We start from the raw sequence: 6,159 nt of genomic DNA, 5'->3' as shown, positions 1-6,159 counted from the left end.
CTTGTACGGACCCTGTTTGTGGTGCCCCAAACAACTAGCAGAGTAACATCAAAGATCACTAGTCACAGATCATCACAGCAAATATAATAATAATGAAAAAGTTTGTAATATTATGAGAATGAGAAAATGTTGACACAGAGACATAAACTGAGCCAATGCTATTGGAAAAATGACACTAAGAGACTTGTTCAACACGAGGTTGCCACTAACCTTCAATTTGTAAAATATGCAATAAAGTGAAGTGCAATAAAATGAGGTATGCTTGTATTAAACTTGTTTAGTCAATCAGTGATTGATTGTGAAAGTGCACACATTTCTGAAAAGACGTCAGCAACATCCCCTACAATCAAATGTTAAAAATCAGGCTGAAAATCAGATAATCAGTGGCAGCTTCGATCCAGTGAACAGATTTCTGAGAGTCAGCCAGTCAGTAGCAGTCTGACTCTGGTAAACATGTTTCCGTAACTGAAGTCAACAATTCCAGCTTATACACGCCACACTTTTCCCAAACCTATAAGCTTTCTTCTTTGCTTATAAACTAGCTTATAAGCTCAGTCCTTCCTTGCCTATTGAACATGCAATACATTCAGCTGTGATTACATATTTTTGTTACCCACTGGTTTATTTTCTGTCTGTATTATGATATAAGCTCTAAGAGGGCACAAACTTTGTTGCTTTGTTCACTAATGCAACTTATTGCTGACATAGGTGCCTAGCACACAGTATGAACTTCACAAATATTTGTTGACTCCATCTTTAGAGTAGAAATAATGGCCACTTAGCATAATATTCCCACTGCCTAATACAGTACCTAGTACACAGAAGTATTCCCATAAAATATTATTTAGATAATTGAATGAATGAATAATTGTACATGTAAGTTTTAAAATATTTGCTAGGGATATCTTCGAAGTAAACGAGAGATTACTCAGATCTCTGTGGGTCCATTTAGTTCTCATAAATTTATCATCTTTCTCTTCAAAAATATTCCAGATGAAAAGATACTCACCTGCCTATTTGACGTTGCCTTTTGGAAGACTTAGAGACATTACAGGTTTAATGTGCTTAAAACTGAACCCATGTACTTCTACCACCAAACCAACTCTTCTTCTAATGTTCTCTCTGTTACTATAGGCCAGAAATTCCCCTCTCTCCCTTGAACCTCTATTTTTCAACCCAGCATCAAGTAAGGGTGATTTTACTTCCCAAATATATCCTGAATCTGCTGACTTCTCTCCCTTTACATGAGTGCCACATTAATCCAAGCTACCATTAGCTGTCATCTGAAGCTGTCATCTGAACTTCTTTAGTAACACTGATTGGTCCATGAGCGTCTTCTCCAGGCCTCTCACCAATCTAATCTTTCATCACTCTACTCTCTCCTTATAAACCCTCATCAGTTGCTTTGCTAATAGGACACAGTCTAAAATTTTCAACATATCCTCCGGACCTCATTTGTTCTCTTCCTTTACCACGTTTCTCTTCACTGTCTGAACTTTAGTCACTGGCCTTTTTCAAGTCACTTGATATTGTCATGCCCTTCACCTCCTCCATAAGAGAATTTTGCAATTTTTGCAACATTCTTCCTCTTGTTCTGACTTATCCTTCACATATTAAATCCACCATCATTCCCTGACCAAGTCACATACCTCCACCTTACTTAGAACCTTGTCTGTCTCCTATGAACTCTTCTCATGTTGGATATCTAAGTTTTGTTTGTGTCATTATTGGATTAATAGCCATATCTTTAAACTATAATCTTCCTAAGAGAGGGACTCCATTTTTGGCATATAGGAAGGAGTAAATAAGTCTGTATTAAATTAATGAAAGAAGAGACAAATGAATCAGTGAATGAATGAATCAATGAATGGGGGGCACTTGAACTTGGTCAAGACTTTCCAAGTATATTTCAGAGTAAACAGAGTTGGAACCTGTGTTCTGAAGCTTAATGGTCCAATAAAAGGCAGTGATGTACAAAGGAAAAACCTTATTTTAGAGCCTCATTCTTTTCATTTAAATTTTCACAGCAAAGCAAGAGTCTCCTTGGTCTTTCATGGGCTGATGTTTGGTGGTAAAGGGAAATGTGGTACATAGAAGACATTTAAAGATCAATTTCATCTTTAACCTTTAATGAAGGAGAGAAAGGATGGGTCCTAATTTGTTGGAGTACGCCAAATCCAGGTAAATACTGTAGCAGGATTTTATTTAATAGGGTCAGCTTTTTTATCATTGGGGAGTCTCCCTTAGATGTAGGTATTGTGTCCCTTTTCACTAGTTTTAGGGTTCACTTAAATATTTTTTGGAAAAAAAAAACTAAAACAATTTGTTATATTAAAAGGCAGTATTTACAGATTGTGTTTTCTTTCTCCCATTTGTCTTTCTCTCCTGTGAAAGTCTCAACCACTACTGTAGTGACATCAGTTACAAATGTCTTTCACTTTGGAAATCAGAGTAAAGGACAAGAAGAAGCTACAAAAGCATGATCATCTTTCTGGAGAACTTCTGGGACATGGAGGGCAGGGTAGACAGCAGGGAAGATAGGTTCACAGGCAGTCTTCCGCATACTGCCTGATTGTCCTTTGTTTCACTTTGTTTTGTTACCTACCCCACCAGTAATTCAGAGCAAGCATAGTGTCTGGCATGAATAAACCAACAGAAAATAGTAGCCATCTTCTCCATTTTATTGGTTACTAAGCATCAGCTTAAAAACTGCCATTTCCATTGTTGTTGTTTAGTCACTAAGTTGTGTCCAAATATTTTTGCGACCCTGTCAGGCTCCTCTGTCCAATGGATTCTCCAAGCAAGAATATTGGGGTGGGTTTTCATGCCCTCCTCCAGGGGATCTTCCCAACCCAGAGATCAAACCCACATCTCTTAGGTCTCCTGCATTAGCAGGTGGGTTATTTACCATTGGTGCTACCTGGGAAAGGGAGTGGATCCCATTATCTTCTTCAGGATCCTCCTGACCCAAGGATCAAACCCATGGAAAGGGAGTGGATCCCATTTTCTTCTCCAGAGAATCTTCCTGACCCAAGGATCAAACCTGCTGGGAGCCACCACGGGAGATCCCACCCATGACAAGGTCATGTGGAAGAGATCTGACGAGCAAGGCAGATCAGAACTCGAGGGATTCCCTGGATCTGCTCAAGCATCTACCCCAAAACCAGAATCTGTCTGTCTTACTATTTTGTGCCTTTCACCAACTCTTCTGACATTCAGTTCAGTTCAGTTCAGTCGCTCAGTCGTGTCCGACTCTTTGTGACCCCATGAATCACAGCACACCAGGCCTCCCTGTCCATCACCAACTCCCGGAGTTCACGGGGGCTATCCTCGACCACCTTTCTCTGGAAAAAGTCCACTTAGGGCTTTAGTTAATAAGTCTCCTGGGCATGATAGAAGTTTTTCAATTAAAACCCCTCTGATGGCTTTCTAGCTTGCCTGACAGGTTTATCCAGACTCTTGCAGCTACACATGATTGTTCACACCTTCCAACCATGAGAGACACAGGAAGCCTCAAACATTCTAAAAATATAGAGCCTTTCAAAGAGTTAAAAAGTATTTGAGTAGTGCTGGTGTAAGATTTCATTGTTGAGCCAATGCTTGCTGCCAAGTTCCCATATCCCTTATCCATTGTGCACCTGGGAGTGCATTAGTTAATGTAGTTGGAATGTAAGAAAAACAAGTAGTAGCCTTGGAATTAACCACATCAGACCTTTGAGCTAATTGGTTCTTTCTTTCTTGTAACTCACTGCACCTTTGCTCCGTGAGATGTAACTCTGTTTAGCATTTTCTGAGGATGACATAGATTAAAAATATAAAGAAAAAACACTTCAAGGGAAAATAAGTTTTCTGGTTGAGCAGCCTTTATCAAAAAAGGGTCATAAAATGTCCACAGGCCTCCAAGGCCAGAAGATAATGTACACAACATTGTTTATAGGAAAGGTATGCAGAAAAAATCCTGGTTTCCATAAAGACAAAACAGATGTAATGTTTGGGTTGACTCTGTATGACTTTGCATCTTTCATTTCCCTCTATGTACAAGTCAAGGTATAAAAGTTCCTTTTGAAAATAAAGTTATGGGCCTTGCTCACTGAAGCTTGGTCTCCCCATATCATTCTTTCTTTCCTTTTCTTTCTTTCTCTCTCTGTTCTTCTTTTAGGATGACTCCTTGGAACACAGGAACTTCATTGGCTTTCTGTGTAAACCAAGGAAGATCAAGCCTCTTTCTCTCCCCTTTTACTTTCCTTATTGCCGATGCCGTCATCCTGAGGGTACCCCTGGATCCTGCTGGGGCTGGACCCCAGCACAAACCCATATCTCGTGCTTGGCAGGCCGATTCTTTACCACTGAGCCACCAGGGAAAACTATTAGTTAAAATAGATAAAGAATAATTGGAGAAAACACTGTGCTTCTCTACTATCATCAGAGCTCTGCAAGGTAGCAGAAGGGAAGTCTGAGGAGGTTCAAAAAGACTGCGTGCCAGCTTCACAGATGTGTGGCTAGCACATAGCAGAGCTAGACTCAGGTGACATCTATCATAGCTCACAGGACTTCTGTTCCCTCCATGACCATGACCACACTGCTCCCAACATGAAGGTGACACCGGTTCTGCTGAAGGAGTGAATGAGACAACTGGCAGAAGGCTGTGTGTGATTTGAAGCATGCTTAGTCTTTGGTTCAGTTCAGTTCAGCTCAGTCACTCAGTTGTGTCTGACTCTTTGTGACCTTATGAACCACAGCACGCCAGGCCTCCCTGTCCATCACCAACTCCCGGAGTCCACCCAAACCCATGTCCATCAAGTCGATGATGCCATCCTACCAATCTCATCCTCTGTCGTCCCCTTCTCCTCCTTCCCTCAATCTTTCCCAGCATCAGGGTCTTTTCAAATGAGTCAGCTCTTTGCATCAGGTGGCCAAAGTATTGGAGTTTCAGCTTCAACATCAGTCCTTCCAATGAACACCCAGGACTGATCTCCCTTAGGATGGACTGGTTGGATCTCCTTGCAGTCCAAGGGACTCTCAAGAGTTTTCTCCAACATCACAGTTCAAAAGCATCAATTCTTTTGCAATCAGCTTTCTTTATAGTCCAATTCTCACATCCATACATGACCACTGGAAAAACCATAGCCTAGACGGACCTTTGTTGGCAAAGTAATGCTTCTGCTTTTTAATATACTCTCTAGGTTGGTCATAACTTTTATTTCCAAGGAGAAAGCATGAAAATAAAAGATTTTCATGGCTGCAGTCACCATCAACAGTGATTTTGGAGCCCCCCAAAATTAGGTCTCTCACTGTTTCCCCATCTATTTGCCATGAAGTGATAGGACCAGATGCTGTGATCCTAGTTTTCTGAATGTTGAGCTTTAAGCCAACTTTTTCACTCTCCTCTTTCACTTTCATCAAGAAGCTCTTTAGTTCTTTTTCACTTTCTGCCATAAGGGTGGTATCATCTGCATATCTGAGGTTATTGATATTTCTCCCAGCACTCTTGATTTCAGCTTGTGCGTCCTCCAGCCCAGTGTTTCTCATGATGTGCTCTGCATATAAGTTAAATAAGCAGGGTGATCTTCCTCACAAGTTGGTCGCTGATGCTGGCTTGAGGCAAATACATAGTTTCTGTATGCCCTTTGGGTTTGGGAGGGAGACTCAGGTAAGGTGCAAAGTAGCATGGGGTCACAAAGTGTTGGACATGACTGAACGACTGAACAACAACAATAAGAAGGATGAATGCTAAAGGAAACTGAACCAGAAAATGGGAGAGACTCTTTTTCTTTCCATCTTACACGACCTAAAGCTCTTAATCCAGAACCCAGAACTAAATAGATAATGTGCGGGCTATTTAGGGAACTTAACTACCATATACAATGTTATATCTAGATGACAGATTCCAAACAACTAACTTAGTAACAGATGCTTGGAACATATTTCTTTATTAAGTGTTATCGAGAATTTCCCTAAACACCTTTATATGTAGATAGAAATTTGGATCATATTTGCGTAATTATAAAGTAGAGTTTACATGATGTTTTGCTTAGAACAAAATTGTTCCTCATTTTGAGAAAGGGAGAAGGACTGTTACATTCATAAAAAGAAATTTTCCCTTTTTTATGGGCTTTGGAAATGTATGGACAACTAGACTAGAAGTCTGGAAGACTCAAA

This window comes from Bos mutus, chromosome 1 (assembly GCF_027580195.1).
Source record: "Bos mutus isolate GX-2022 chromosome 1, NWIPB_WYAK_1.1, whole genome shotgun sequence".
Classification (NCBI taxonomy): domain Eukaryota; kingdom Metazoa; phylum Chordata; class Mammalia; order Artiodactyla; family Bovidae; genus Bos; species Bos mutus.
The sequence above is the reverse complement of the archived record's forward strand: the minus strand, read 5'-3'. Positions refer to the sequence as shown.